This window comes from Podarcis filfolensis (genome assembly GCF_964270895.1).
Source record: "Podarcis filfolensis genome assembly, chromosome: 12".
Taxonomy (NCBI): domain Eukaryota; kingdom Metazoa; phylum Chordata; class Lepidosauria; order Squamata; family Lacertidae; genus Podarcis; species Podarcis filfolensis.
The window spans coordinates 44,330,199-44,346,490 of record NC_139614.1 but is presented as its reverse complement, the minus strand read 5'-3'; the positions used below and the strand labels follow the sequence as shown (position 1 = coordinate 44,346,490).

The following is a 16,292-nucleotide window of genomic DNA, read 5'->3' as shown; positions in this document are numbered from 1 at the left end:
TTGTTACAAGAAGTATCCTGTCCTAGTTTCTATAACACAAAGAATCAATTTCTACACCATCAGACTGAGCTTTACCAGACTCCACACATAACGTGTTAATTTTGTAACGGTTTCCAACTCATTTATCCTACTTATGGTTACAAAGTTCAGTAATTTGATGCTGTATGGATAGCTTTGATTTTAAAACAAACAAACAAAGCCACTTAATTTCCCCCCCAAACAAACTGGAACACTCTCAGCTCCTGGAACTAAAGTTACCATAACCTAGTAAATCAGAATATAGTAACTACCTATGAATTTCAAAGGTATGTCACAAAAAACTTTGTATTTTGAACTTAAATTATTTTGCCTGACAATTCTGAATATATATTTCAGTATAGCATTGTCAACAGGATGGAAGTATTTCCTAGCCCATTTCTCTCTGGAACATACACCTGCAAATTGCCTGTTTCAGTACCACCCAAGGCTACAAAACAACCGAACACCTCTTCACAGAAGGAATCCCCAAATATCTATATGCAATCATATATTTGAACAAATTGTTATATTGTTTTTAGAATGCGTAAAAATGATTTCATTGCTTTCAGAGTTTTCTGAAATGCTTTGTTTTTAGAACTTGTTTTTATCTTATATACCACTTACGCTATAGTCTAGATTTTTTAAATAAAACAAAAACAGTGCACAACAAAACTTCTTAAAACTTCTTAAACTTCTTAAACTTCTTAAAAATGTAACTTAGACCTCAAGGCTTCAATTCTAATAGATTTATAAGGAAGTAATTTCTACTGAATATAGCAGAACTAATTTCCAAGTCAACATGCACAGAACTACACTGTAAAACAGGAAAAAGCACAGGAATGCTGGGGTTACAAGTATAAAAAGCAGTAAAGAAACCCCCAAAGGAAATGAATATTTGGGTATCCTTTTGGCATAACTTTGAAGAGGCAAAAAAGAGCATACAGAAAACATTGCATAGGAGCCTTTTCATCAATGCTTCCTCTTCCCAGGTTTTAACTGTTAATGTTAGAAGAACCTCAAGCTGGCAACCATTTATCACAAAACTATGTTGGTGATTTGTAAGTTAACAAAACCCATGTCTCTTCTGCACAAGTTTACTTCCTTTAATATAAAACAGAGTTTGCTGTAAACTTAGGCAGAACTTCTTCTATGCTACCCGGAATCAACTCAGGAAGATGTGAAGCAATGGCTGCTCTCTGAGTACTAGGAAACTGAATCCCACAACCCCTCAAACAGTAGCCCCCCCCCCCGGGTTTTGCAGAGCCCCCAGATGAACTCCATAAGAAAGAAGTTCCCAGGGTGGCTTTTTCCTTCTTGGCAGCTGCTACAAGTGCAAATGACTAATTAAAGTTCACTTCCATCTTCCCCTTTGAATCAGCCTCAGGGCAAGGAGAAGGTGTGTAAGAGGCAAGAGCTCTTTTCAGTGATAATGATCACAAACATAACCAACCAACAGAAGTAACCTTTAAAATTTCCTGAAAACGTACCGGGCTGAACCGTTTACAAAAATTCAGTCAGCAATGATCTGAGCATCTCTTATGAACATTTTTCTAATGTTGACGTAGTAGACTCACGCTGGAGAATATGTTGCAAGTCAGAGGCTGTGAGTCACCACCACTATGGGGTGGCAATGGCAGCCATGCAACTTGTTAATGAGAGTGCTAATCTAAGTTCAACCACATAGTGAGGCCAATGTATAGTGTTTGTTCCAGGCAAGGCCAAGCAGCTGTATGAGTTTCACAAACTTCATTAGATCTGAGAAGCAGGAATAAAAGTGTTTTGCTCCCATTGACTGCATATTTAAAAGATTGGGCATAACAGGAAACACGGCATGACAACTTCTGCATTTACCCTCTAGCATCACCACACCAGTTTCTGAATTACTTTTCTGCTCATTCAGAAAAATTCTAACAATTCCATGGATGTTTAATGAGATTCAAGGCTGCTTCCCCTTTTATAAGAATTTAGTGTAAAATTAGAAAGAAATGAGAAATTTTTGGTGCCTCGTAGAATTATACTACTTCATCATACAGGAATTTCACAGTGTGGTTATATTTATCATTTTATTCTATTCATGGAATTTATGTAGGCCACCTAGTAACACCGTTGCAGTAAAATATAATATTATAAAACAGCTCCAGTGAAAAAGAGCCCTGCTCAGGTCATAGGGAGTTGTGGGTATCAAACATGTGAAAGGTTGCTAGGCAGCAAGGAATGTGCTGGTCATATCCCTCAACTGGGACAACTTCTATGCGCCTAGTGCAGGCATCCCCAAACTCAGCCCTCCATAAGTTTTGGGACTACAACTCCCATCATCCCTAGCTAACAGGACCAGTGGTCAGGGATGATGGAAACTGTAGTCAAAAAACATCTGGAGGGCCGAGTTTGGGGATGCCTGGCCTAGTATTTGCAACCGAGGGATAAGAACCCTGAGAGGAGGGTTTTTTACAGGTCAAGATCCACAGCTGAGTAATACCTTCATTGGGACCAACCAAAATGTCAGTTCTCTACATTTCTTCATCAGGCAAGATGCTACATAGAATTAAACAAGTGGAGTGGTATGTAGAAGCACCCTCATCAGACCAACGCCAATCATGTGCTCACTGCATACGTGTGGTTGGTGCATAGGCCTCTTCACACATTTGGAACAGCATTTGATATTTGCCAGGTGCCAGGCACATTTTGCACCTGGCTGTCAGCCACTTGGACCTGGTGAAGATGCCTGGGGGCCAGGATGGTGCCTGATGTCTCCACCATCTGGAGGTGCATGCCAGGGGATCCTTGGATCCTGACTGTTTTCACACACTAATATACCCCATCCTGTAGAATTCTATCCATCATATTTTATCTGTACAATCAGAATGAATTTCAGGAACCAAAAAGTCTTATTGAAAAACCATCTCGCCCCAAAATGGCAACCAGATATTGGAGACTGTAACCCTGGTTTAAGGAGCCATTTGGCACCTAGCTTATGCCATATTTTTCGCTCCATAAGAAGCACTTTTCCCCTTCTAAAAAGTAAGGATGGATCCCGCTCGCTGTCTTGGCTTCTTTAGCCGCACGCAGCCTCTCCCGGCTGGAGAGGTTGTGCATGGCTAAAGAGGAAGCCAAGACCTGTCCGCTGCTCTTTGGGGCTGGGGAGGGGGGAGATAAAATATTTTTTTCTTGATTCCCCCCTCTAAAAACTAGATGCGCCTTATGGAGTGAAAAATACAGTATATCTGAGTTTCTAACACTGATTTGGAATACAATGCCCAAATAGAGCTAAAGGAGTTCCAGATAAAGCCAGTTTTACAGCATGGATAAAAACATGAAGCAAATAAACTGTGTTACAATGTACAGACTTTTAAACTAGTATTCCCCTGGCACCAAAGTGACCATAAAGGCAGTGCTAGGCAAGCCTCATCAGGGAGGGCATTCTACAACTGGGTTGCCAGCACCAAGGAGGCCCACTGACTCACCGCTAGTCATCCTGCTCACTTATTTGGCAGGGGCACCAAAAGAAGGTCTGTGAAGAGGACATTAACATTCAGGTCAGTACATGTGGAAGGCAGCAATCTTTCAGGTGCCCTCTTTAATTTGGCCTCATAATGGACTGGAGCCAGTGCACTTGATAAAGCACTGGTATGAATATGATCGAAATCTCCCAGCTGCAGCTTGCAGTCATACTTTGGACGAGTTAGGTTGCAGGCTATTTTCAAAGGCAGCCCTAATTACAAAACACAGCAAGGCTTAACAAGAAGTTACTGGGGCATAGGTAACTGTGGCCAGTGTACTTCCAGCCAGGTAGAGTCACAGCAGGTATAGCAGACAAAGATGATAAAAAGGCACTCTGAGGAATAGCTGCACTTCAAAGGTAGAACTGGTCTTTTAATGTGATAGCATAATTAGCTCTTGAGCCTTTCTGGGTTTTGAAATAAGGGTGTGACTTTAAGCAGCTTGAACTCATCTTAAGGAATAGCATATTGATGAGCAGCGTGTGGCAATACAAACAGGGTAGGCTTTGTTTCTGTTAATGCCTTGGGTAAAAAAGAAGTGGTATATCAATCATCTATGGAACTGGGAATGATTAATTATGACCATTGTAGCAAACATTTGCACCACTGCTTGGCAGGATGTCATGAATTACCGTATTTTTCGCTCTATAAGACGCACCAGACCATAAGACGCACCTAGTTTTTGGAGGAGGAAAACAAGAAAAAAAATATTCTGAATCTCAGAAGCCAGAACAGCAAGAGGGATCGCTGCGCAGCAAAAGCAGCGATACCTCTTGCTGTTCTGGCTTCTGGGATAGCTGCGCAGCCTGCATTCGCTCCATAAGACGCACACACATTTACCCTTACTTTTTAGGAGGGGAAAAGTGAGTCTTATAGAGCAAAAAATACGGTACTTGCTTTTCAAACAAGTATCTTGCCATTACTAACATGCTACACTTCCAATGATTGCCTGCTCGAGCATCTGGGGTTTCCTAAAGCTAAAAACATAAAAAGTGCCTTGCTGCTATTAGCACTACACCTAAAGTTCAAACTATAATGTTCTGCTAGATCACAGGCAAGGAACCTCCAGGTTTGGGGGAGAATCTTGGTCTGCTACAGGGTACAATTTCACCCATGAGGTCATTTTCCCAAAAGCACCTCCCCACCAGCAGACATCACTGGTGACGCCGGCTTGTAAATGTGAGCAAAGAGATTAATCCTGCATTGGCTGTGCAATCCTGTTCCAGCAGGATCTGGTCCGTGAAACCGAAAAGCTTCCCTACCCATGTACTAGATGGACAGTGTTTTATACAGTGGTACCTCGGGTTACATACACTTCAGGTTACATACACTTCAGGTTACAGACTCTGCTAACCCAGAATTAGTACCTTGGGTTAAGAACTTTGCCTCAGGATGAGAACAGAAATCGTGCTCCAGCGGCGCGGCAGCAGCAGGAGGCCCCATTAGCTAAAGTGGTGCTTCAGGTTAAGAACAGTTTCAGGTTAAGAACGGACCTCCGGAACGAATTAAGTACTTAACCCGAGGTACCACTGTACTAATAACTGGTTGGAAATTATTTCATGGAGATAAATAGCAAACTAGGAAGCATATCATCCTCCAAGAAAATTACTTTACCCTCCAAGCAGGATGCAACAATTTCCTTTGTGGACACAAATTTTAGTTACATTTGTATACCTTTTTCACTAATGCACTGAAAAGTGACTAAACCTTGTAGCATGCTAGGAGAGGGTTGGTTAGTTAGGCTAATCAAGCAGTTCTGGGTCAATTGAGGTTGATAGACTAGTTATAATACCAAGTATCTGAAAATGAGTTTTCAACATGCAACCACAGTATTTCCAGTTATGCTAAGGCCCTGTCCATTTACCGATTGCCTGCCTGAGCTCACACACTACTGACTAGCAATATCTTTCTGACAGTTGCTTAACGTAGCCTTTAGGAAATCTTGAGCTCTTTGTTTTTCACTACAAAGGAAAAGCCTGTCCTTTATATTGTTGCTAAATTTATTGCAGTGTTCATGGAGCACAATGGTGGCAACAACAATCAGCTTATGAAGCAATGAAAGTTTTGTATCACACGTCAAGTAGTCATTAAGGATGTGGAGTGAGGGGTTCTAAATCTAAATCCCTATATCTATTTTCATACCAAGTGAGTCTCAAGAGTACTCTTACATGGAACCTGCAGGCTGCACACTGGCTTGTTGGGGGTGGGGAGAGAAGTGAGCCCAAAATTTGATGCCCTTCTCCCAGCCTTCCCAAAGCTGGGTAAGTGAGTGAGTCAGTCACTGTTTTTTTGAGAAAGAGGCACAAGGCACTCTGGCAGGGTCCTAGAGGCCTCCTATCTCCTTCCCAAAGCTGGGGAAGTGCTAACTGAGCTTTGGGAAAGAGGAGAGAGGACTCTGGGACCCTGACAGAGCCCTCACACTTCCTCCCCAAAGCCCAGCAACTCACTTACCTGCCTTTGGGAAGGCAGGAGAAGACCAGCTGCAGGGATGGGGTGTCGATTGTTGCAGAGGGCCAAGACCTCGAGCAACCGTTGGGCCCTGTTCAGACCACCCTGCCCTTTAATTTTAATCAATGAGAGAATGGGGAGGACAACTCAATACAATTCAGCATACTTCACCAGCAAGTAGCTGTTTATGACATGAAGCTGGAACCTCACCATACAGGCAACTGGTGTCAAGCTTTAAACAGCTTTGCTAACAAGGAAATCACTGTTCTTTTCTGTTTAAACATAAGGGAATGGTGTTGGCACTGGAAATCATTCTACAATACTAGAAAAGGCTCATTTTGCTTCTCGGTTTAAAGAGGGAAATACGAAAAGGAAGCTGGAGAACTGCAGGGATGACACAATAGCAAGAAAACATGAGTGGTGGGTCAAAAGAGTGGTGGGTTGAAGTTACCTAGCCAGATTTATATGCACTACAGAATTTTAACAATGTGTCTCTGAAATACCAGTAAGCCTACTATAAAAGGTTATCTAACTTTCAGGCTTCGAAACATAATTTATGTTAGTCAACTAAAATCTGCACCAATTTCTTCCGCTGGCTTATACAGCTTGTTCTCAAAGATTGAACTTAGTGTGTCCATAGCAGATAATTTGGCCATGCAGCACATAGATGTAACCTTAAAATGAACAGGGTCACTACTGGTCTGACTTTTGATCTGCCATGCTCAGATTTGCCTACCAAGTTACAAGTGTGGCTTTTGATTTTTTGAACAACTTCTCATTTATTGTATCAATTTTCATTAGAGGCACCTAAAGCAATGCCACAATTAAAAGCACACACAAAGTGATCCTTTGTACAAGTGTTAAATAACGTTCATACATGTTCAGAATTCTAGTTTTGCCTGTTTCAATCAGGTTAAATTTTAGTATTACAGAACCCTGCTCTAGACAGTCTGATTACAGAGTATATAAAGCTGACATTACAGTGCATATGAAAAGACAAGATTTCTAGCTTGTGCTAAACCTACCTAGACTTTTGTACAGGAGAGGCAGTAGCCTGGACCAACATTTATAATTTAGCATACAAGTTGCACAATTGGATGTTTTCATAGACTTCAAGTTTGGAAAACAGTGCTCCATGTGTTATGCATTTGACTAACATGTTTTGTCAAAAGCTAAACCAAGTTTTAGTTTGGGTGACACATACGTTCTCTCAATTACACATACCTTAGAAGTCTAATGTTTAAAGACAGCTTCCTCTGTTAAGTATTTCTGGTAATTAGTTTGCCACCACCGATGACTGTTCATGTTTCATGTACTTGCTCCCAGTGTCACACATACTGAAGCAGAATTTCAGGCTATTTTCTCAAATGTTCTAGCTTGCCTGCCACTTAAGGCCAATACAAGCCATGCACATCCATTCTGTGAAAGCATGCATTTATAAATAAATCATGATTGTCAAAGATCCTCATGCCACTCTTCCCAGCCTGCATTTCCCATTTTGTAACTCTGGATTCCATCTTGATGTAGCAACAGTTTCAGGAGTCAAGTGATTTAAGCACGATGACCCAACACTTGCATTTACACAGAGCAGCTCTCAAAGACTATAGCAATCCGAACTATAGCAATCCGAACAGCAGATGGATTTTTGTTTAACAATGACTTGAAGGTGTAACAAGAAGCCAAAGAAGGGAAACTTTAGACTTCTCCCCACAAACATCACTCCCACCAAACTATATAGCAAACTTCAAAATACATTTTTAACAAGGCATGGGGTTAGCCAGTGAAAGTAAAAAACAAAACAGTAGGCTACCACAATCTGTTTGCATGAGCCTAATCAGCTCTTTGGATCTCAAACAATATTTTGAAATCAAATAATATTCACTGCATTATTCACTTTTACTTGTTTTATTTTGCCAGGTCCAGGAAAAAAAGATATTCATACTACAGTTGTACCTTGGAAGTCAAACAAAATCCATCCCGGAAGTCTGTTCAAATTCCAAAACGTTCGGAAACCAAAGCTCCTGCAGCCAATTGAAAGCCCCACATTCGGCTTCCAAAAATAGTTCGCAAACCAGAACAGTCACTTCTGGGTTTGCGGCGTTCGGGAGCCAAAACATTCGAGAACGAAGCTGTTCGGAAACCAAAGTATGACTGTACTATGCTTTACTTAAGACACAGGAATATAGGAAGCTGCCTTATACCAAGCCAGACCATTGGTCCATCTAGCTCAGTATTGTCTATGCTGACTGGACCTGGTTCTGCAGGGTTTCAATAACAGAGGAATTTTCAGTCCTACTGGAAATGCCAGGGATTGAATCTGCATACAAAGCAGATGTTCTGAGCTACAGTCCTTCACAAATAACTCTTACATTTTAAATTTCCAACAAAACAAAACAAATTGCACCCATGTACTTCTGTTGTTTACAGCCAAATTTGGTCTCCATCACAGAGTCCGAATCAAACAATACCCCCGCTACCTAGTCAGCAATGTTAGAAATATATAATCGCTAAATTGTACCTTACAGATGGGTTATAGTTGCTGCAATAGAATGTCTTATTATTTATTAATTGCTATTATCATTATCAGCAGCATCATTTCTGTACCGCTTTATCTTTTAAAGAACAAATATCAAAACTGTTTACAACACATTAAAAAATCAAATAAAATAATCCAGAATAAAACAAATTCAAGCTTCAATTACAATATTTCAAACCCTTCTCTAAATGACATTTTGCTTTCCCCAGTTGCCAACCAGGCACCCAGAGATCTCCATGTGGTTACAATTGCAAACGCGTGAGTCGCAAAACGCGCCTGATTTATTTCTAACACTGGTAGTCACCATAGCTCCTGCACTGATAGAATAGATAGCCATTGCTCACTTTAAGGGTTGAAGAGGCTTCCAATGTTTCTCAAGTAGCAAAAAATAATTATGGGTATCAACAGGCTAAAGCAGACATCTAGAAAAAGGAACAATATATTTGGAAAGAGGGATGAAATCTCAGTTGTTGTATTTCATTAGAAACAATTAATAGTCCAGCAGCATTGAACCAGGAAGTATTCATTAAAATATCCTCAACCATAAAACATAACGTAAGAGCCCAAACCTTTTTTAAACTCTCCGATTTGGAGCCAAGTAAAACAAGCAACTTTTAATGACTTTGCTCGTACCAGAGTTTTGGGTCAATACCATGTAATATTACTGCTATTTAACAAAATCAGTACTCTATCACCTAAGATTTAAAATAAAAGCTAAAATGGTTAGTAAAAGTAACCATTATTCTATTATCAAAAATTGTCGTAAATATTTTGTGTTATCTCTCCTGCAGTTTAGCACCAGTAATTTTCCAGGAAATTCTTTAATTCAGGGATGAGAGGAAGTGCCGGTTGGGGAGGAGAATATAAGACAGAAGTTAAGGGTGAAAGGAAACAGGGAGGAGCAATTACAGGAATAAATAAAATTTCTCAACGAAGGCATTAAAAGTTTCTGGATCACCAGATTCTTCCTAAAATAGGGAACTAATACAGACAGCTAATATGTGTATTAAACAGGAAACCTGTAATTCTACAGGTACACCTTCTCCCAACACTTGTGATGTCCTCACTGAAGAATTTCTGCTTGGCATCTATAAATGTGTGGAGCTCCATCACAGCATTATGAAGTGAATATCCAGTCAGAAATTCTACAAGTACAGCTTTCCCAAACACTTGCTACAAATGCATCTGAATAATTTCTACCTGGACATGTATCTCTTCCCACACATGTACACATCAGGCCCAATGTCCACCTGAAAGACCAAAACACAACATTAACTAGCCTCACTTAGTATAAACTGGGCGTGTAGAATCTAACACATAACATATAAAGAATAGAATTTATAAAGCTAGCCACTGCAGTGTAGTAGTTGAGTGTAGGTCTGGGATATGGAAGACCAGGATTCAAATCTGCACTCAGCAATGAAGCACACAGTCTCTTAGCTTAACCTACCTGACAGGGTTGTTGTAAGGGTAAAATGAAGCAGGAGAACCACCATGTAGGCCAACTAGAGGAAAGGCTTCTTGGAGGAAAGGTGGGAAGAAGCTCTAGTATATACCGTTAGTAAATCTAAAAGAACCTTAAAATGAGAAATAACTATTTTTTGCCACAGAGAGCAAATCGTAGACACCACTATTGAAGATTTGGGTTTAGCCCCTCAGTTATGCTTATGGTGAGATTTCTTTGAACATCTTTTTCTGATTTGGTTACTTTGCATTTTTCACTTAACAAATTAACCCCAAATAGGCGTAAGGTAAATTTTAGGTGATGTCCTATATTTCTAAATGGTGTGCTGTCACATTGCTTCCTTTCCTTTTCCCGTCATATTTCTCATGTTCAATTACAAGTTGCTTGATCAGAGAGTTGAAGGTATAGGTTTCTCAAAATTTAGTCAAATTCAACCAACAGTAGCCACCAGGGCGTTCCATGTTCGCTCAGGCAAGTGCAAATGTAAGGGGCCAAACCCTCAACAGATGCATTATTTAGGCAATATGGTATGGTATCCTATGATTCATTTCAAGCTTCACCATATCTTGGAGTTGGATGGCTTTCAGTGACAGAGGAGTGGACCCATGTCTCAGATCTGTTTATTCACTGGACTAGAAACATGGGAGTCTATGCAACTGAGGCTACTGTTCCAGGTTATAAGTACCCACCTGGCAACCAATCATATCCACAAAGGATTATATGAGTTGGAAGGGACCTTGGAGGTCATTTACTCTAACCCTCTCCTAGCGCAGGACAGCCCCAAGGGAAGCAAACCCAGCCAGATGGGTGGGGTATAAATAATAAATTCTATTCTAAATTATATTCTTAACCCTTCTGTTCTGTACATCTCCTACACATGGGCTGGTTTTACAATCCTGAAACAAAAATCCTGTATGGTAGGCTAATATTTCTGAAAAGTGCAGAATGAGAAAAAAGAAAGCACTTTTTCCCTAATTACCTATGAGTTTATGGCATAGGAAGGAGTCAGGCTTTACTGCTTTGTAACTATATGCGAACTATATGCGGTTAGGGCAAAGGGTCGTGTCCAAGTTAAGTCAAACTAAGAGGTGTCCTACTGAAATTAGCAGACATAATTTAAGACACATGAATTCCAATTACTCAGCTGAACACAACTCAAGAGTAGAGTTCTCCATTATATTGTAGCGTTAGTATCATTGTCCCCTTAGAAAACTCTTGTCTTTAAAATAACTAAGGAAGCGCAATGTATATGAAGGATTGGACAATACTTTATGTAATTAATACGTACTTCTCTTCCTTAAGTCTCATTGTAATTCTGTCATCCATCATAATCTTATTCTCAGAAGGGGGAAAACTTGACAAAAGAGATATAGCACTCACAAGTTTTATGAAAAGGTACAGTAAATATGCATACATCAGAAATGATTTACTATTCTTAAATGGTGTATCTACACTTTTACAAAAATAGGGCTCAAAACTTTCTAAGGAAAGTACACCCTGTGAAGTAATATTTCATATCAAACAGTGTTCTGGTAACTCATTTAAAGGGAAATTCCACGCTGCACATGTTCAAAGGTAATTTTGTTCATGGTTTGAATATTACAGAGCTGAGCCCTGCCACAGAAAAGTATTGCCACAATGCTGCTCTCAATCTGGAGTACACAATATTATGTTGCTTCTGCCACATTATACTGGCATCAGCACAACTGCAATCTTCGTCCTGACCATTCTCTCACTTAAACTACCTAAAAGAAATATGAATCAAAATGCTTTATCTGTGGCAGGGGCTCGGACCTGATGATCTTCAGGGTCCTGGCCACTAACCATCCAGCTTGAAGGTAGTGAAGCCTGAAAGATGACAATAAAAGGGTACCATACCATATATATATTGCCTAATGCGTCTTAATGGTGTGGCCCTTAACAGCCATACTTTCCCAGCATTTTGGTGTTTGCATGAATATAAACACAAATTAAACCAAAAGATTGTCAACTGATTTTGTTTTTTTAAGGGGGGTGCAACAAATGAGATCTGTCCATGCTTCAGAACAAGTGTTTACTACTTAAGTCCAACAGTTAGATGGCTTATCAGCTTTACATTAGAGAGGGTGGGGATGATGATGATAATGATGATAATAATAATAATAATAATGGTGATTAATAATAATAATAACAACAACAATAGATAAGCAGATGTTTTACATTAAACTGAAGGGTTGTTGTTGTTGTTGTTTTTGGCAAAGATACCCAGAAAGCGTCTAGGTTCCACTGAAAAGTTTGAAGAGAGCACCAGCCATGGAGACACAAGGAAGAGACAAGTAAGAATTGTATTGAAGTGGTTTGCAAATGTCTTTGGAATGATGCCACATGTAGTCTCCCTTCTCTGAACAGACTAAAGGCTTTTAGTACAAATTTGTTTAGTCTTCTGATGAAGTCCAACAAAACCAGACCATATGAGCCACAAACCAAGAGCTAAAATATTCAGGCTTCACCTTCTGTATCTCAAGCTTGCCAAAATTCAATCTCGCTGTCCCTGCAGCTTTGGTCCTGAACCAAAATTCTGGCCTTGTGATAGAAGGATCTATTTCATAAACTTTCACAATTGATAGAAAGCAGAGAATTTGTATACAGGCAGTCCAACACAAAGGCTAAATCCAGCCTGAGTGGCACTTAAATCAAAGGGACATATGTAAAGTCATTATTAATTTGTCCCAGATTTCATTGAGAACAAAATGAAACCAACTTAGTCTGGATCCACCCCATGATGCAAAGGTAGCATGTTTACACCAAAACAGGAAATCCTTTATATACCTTGGAAAAAAATCTAGTTTACTCTCTATGAGCCGGATTCAACATACTGTCTACTCTCATATTTTCAAGCTAGATTGTGATTGCAACCATGCTACTGTCCAAAAAGCATTTTAACAAAGTACTCTGTTAGTATATCTATACACAAAAGCTGAAGTCACAACTCCCAACAACCTCAAAGGAGTAACCAGTTGACTAGGCATTTGCATAAAGTTTACTTTCAGCAAATGTCTGTAGGTCATGGAAGAGAAACAAGTAGCCCATCAATATCTGGAAGACCACAACTCCCATCAATCCAAGTCACCACAGGCCACAGGTTTCTTGATCACAGTGGTCAATGTTATTAGGCAAAACTGTTATTAAAATGAATAGCATCCAGCAACGCAGACCTAAGTTGCCACCCAAAATAGCTAAATTAGAGAAACTAGAGTGAAACCAGAAATGGCGTAACAGGAAACCTATCAGAGTGGCTATTAAATGGCTCTGTTATTACAGCTCTTATACAGCACACAGTATCCTCAGCAGCAAAAGGCTGAGCTGGTTGTGCAGTGATGAAAGTTGGCAGGAATGGAGCAGTTATGAAGTATCATCATAACATAAGAGTTCCAAAACTCATTTCACTCTTAGGTTAGGATAAATGGCACAAAAAGTATGGCACTTGCAAGAAAAAGAAAAGCAGCAGCAGCAGCACACAATCCACTTCATCGCAGTGAGTACACGGAACTGACATATTTCCTCAGTCCATCAGGAAGGCTCAGACTCCCACCTTCTCAGCTACTGAACTTCAGACCCAGACGACCTCACACCATGTTTTCAAATGCAGAACTAAGGAGAGCCAACCATTTAGACACAAGACCCCCCTAGACCTCTCGCCTTCAACTGAACTGCAGCAAACTCACTGCCTGCTTTAAAGTTCGGCAAAAGTCACCAAATGATCAAAATCACGGCCCGGAGACGCTGAGAAAGCAGTAGAAAGCCACCCTCCTGTCACACTTAAATCAAACCCTTTGCAAGTATGGAAGAAGGGCGTGTGTGTTTGAATTCCTAACTTTAGATAAGGGTGTGAGTCAAGGAGGACTATGGCGGTGGGGGTTTGGGGGGAGCTTGAGGAAACGAAGCGAGGGGGAGCTTTGGCTTGCCGCTTGGGGCGGGTCCCCAATGGTTGTAGGGTGTCCTCCGTTTTCGGCCAGCCTGGGATCAACTTAAAAGGGCGATCTCTCCCTCCTTCTCTCCCCACCCCCACACCAAATCCGAGCGTGTAGGAGGGAGAAGGAAACGAAACACGTGAAGATGCCGCCGCTGCCGCCGGGCCCAGCGCTTCCCTGCCGGCGACCAGGCCGAAGCCGACGCAGTGCGGAGCTCCCGGCAGGAGCAAGGCCACGAAACCGGGGCCAGTTCCCTGCAGCGGCCAGCCCCGCCCCCCACCGCGAGCGGCCTCGGGTGAGAAAATGGCGGCGGCTCGGGGCGGTGACGGGAGGAAGCGGCGGCGGCGGCGGCGGCCCTGCTGCCGCCACTTGACTGCTACTGAACGCGGCCTCCACTCACCTGTCAAGCCAACAGCCAGCAAGGCCCCGGCGGGCCGGGAGGGATCGCGCTCGGAGGCCGGCCTGAGGGATCCTTCACTGCCGCCGCCGCCGCCGCCGCTGCTTCTCTCGGCCTCCGTCTTCGTCTCCCGCCGCCGCCTCCTTCTCGTTCTTCCTCCGCCGCCGCCGCTGCCGAATCCCAGGAAGGGGTGAGAGAGAGAGAGAAAGAGAAAGACGGAGAGAGAGGGCGGCGGGGGGCGGCAGCGGGGCCCAGGCGGGGGAGGAGGAGGAGTGGCGGCGGCGGCGGCGGCGGGGAGGAGGAGGAGCGACAAGCAGGGAGGGAAGGGCGCGGAGAGGCGGGAGGAGGAAGAGAGAGCGGCGGCGGCGGCGGGTGTCCGGGCCCCGGGGCTTCTGGGCGCCAAGAAGCAGCGGAGACAATTCGCTCGCATATGAGAGAGACAGAGAGAGAGAGAGAGAGACGGAGCGCGAGGGAAAGAGAGAGAGAGCGCCAGGGAGACCCACGAGCCCCGCTTCCGGCTCCGGGCGGAAGTCCCTCCCCCGGCGGCGGAAGATATTGGTCGACGCCTGGAGACTCGCCCCCTCTCCCCCCTCTCCGAAAAACGCCTCGCGCACTATCTCCTCCCCTCCGCTCAGGCGAAAGAGAGAGGCTGTGGGAAGGGGGAGGGAGGGAGGGAGAGAGGGAGGGGTGGAAATAGGCCGGTAACCTTCTCCGCGTGTGATTGGCCCGGCGGCAGGGACGGCGCGCGGGGCGCAGCGTGACGTGAAGCGAGCCGCGCGGAGAGTGAGCGGGTGACGTCAGTGCCCCTTTCATGAGTTGAGAGCGAAGGTGGGGGGAGCGAAGGGAGGGGGAGGAGGAGGAATTCGCAGAAGGCTCTAGTAGCGGTTAGCACATTCTCTCTCTCTCTCTGGGAGCTGTTCCATTTACGGCCGCTGATGCAGGAAGGTTGTCCTCCGTGCGGCTTCCGTAGGAAAGGGTGGTTTGAAAGGGCCGGTGTTGGGCCCGCGCAAATAAATAAGTTCTGTCACACATTTCCCTCGGGTTTTTTAAAAAGAATTATTTGAAAAAGAGCAATGAGCAACAGCAGATCTCCCTTTCTAGGACTCTACCGTAGCCCCTTTAGTAACGACTAGAAAAAGAAAAGGGGCCTAGTTAGTCCTAGTTTGGAACCAAATTTCTTTCCCCCCCCCCAGCATAACTCCGATTTTAAATGGTTTATGCTGTCATACTGCACTGCAGTGCAAGGAGCCTGTTGCTGGACACCCCTCAGCCCCAGAGAACATAGTCAGGGGCAGTGAGAGTTGTAGACAGGCCATGTCCTGAGAGAAAGCCTTCTAAAACCTTAATCCAAGTTAGTATCTTGCCTTTAGGTTTGGATTGATTTTTATGTATGTGCTGGTGTTGTTGTTTTTCACTGCGTTTATATTTTATAATAGTTTTCATGTAGGGTTTCAACTGTTTTTTAAATTCATGGGAAGTGATTCATAAACTAATTAAATAATAAACTTTTAAAATAGATTGTACTCAGTGGAACTTGCTTCTTGGTATACAGAAGTGTTTTAGCTTGCCAACCTTATCTGTCCCATCCCCCAGCATTATCATCATCTGCTACCTGAAGATTAGCTTTTAGAGAGATCAACAAGATTTGTTATTGTTGCAATATACAGTTATTGACCAAACTGCGGGAGGCAGTGGAAGACAGAAGTGCCTGGCGTGCTCTGGTCCATGGGGTCACGAAGAGTCGGACACGACTAAACGACTAAACAACAACACAGTTATTGACTTGCATGAAAGAGTTAACCCAAGCACTGAGCTTAAATTCCCATTGAGAAGGGTTCAACAGGATCCCAGGAGCCTTTGCCTCTTCCTCCCTTTCCCTTCTCTCTCTGCCTTCCCGGAAGGAGGGAGTCATGCAGATGGCTCCCTGCTGAAGGAAAACCATGTCAGCAAAATAAGATGTTTACAGCTTGCAGACTGCATG

General features: G+C 42.8%; 1 protein-coding gene across 1 annotated transcript in view; it reads right to left on the bottom strand.

Annotated features, from left to right (window-relative positions):
* LARP4B (La ribonucleoprotein 4B) overlaps nt 1-15,096 on the bottom strand; it is a 63,989-nt gene extending 48,893 nt beyond the window's left edge. The window contains exon 1 of the mRNA XM_083579590.1: nt 14,315-15,096. The gene's annotated coding sequence lies outside the window, so the exon portion shown is untranslated. The remainder of the gene's footprint in view (nt 1-14,314) is intronic.
* Between the last annotated feature and the right edge of the window lie 1,196 nt (nt 15,097-16,292).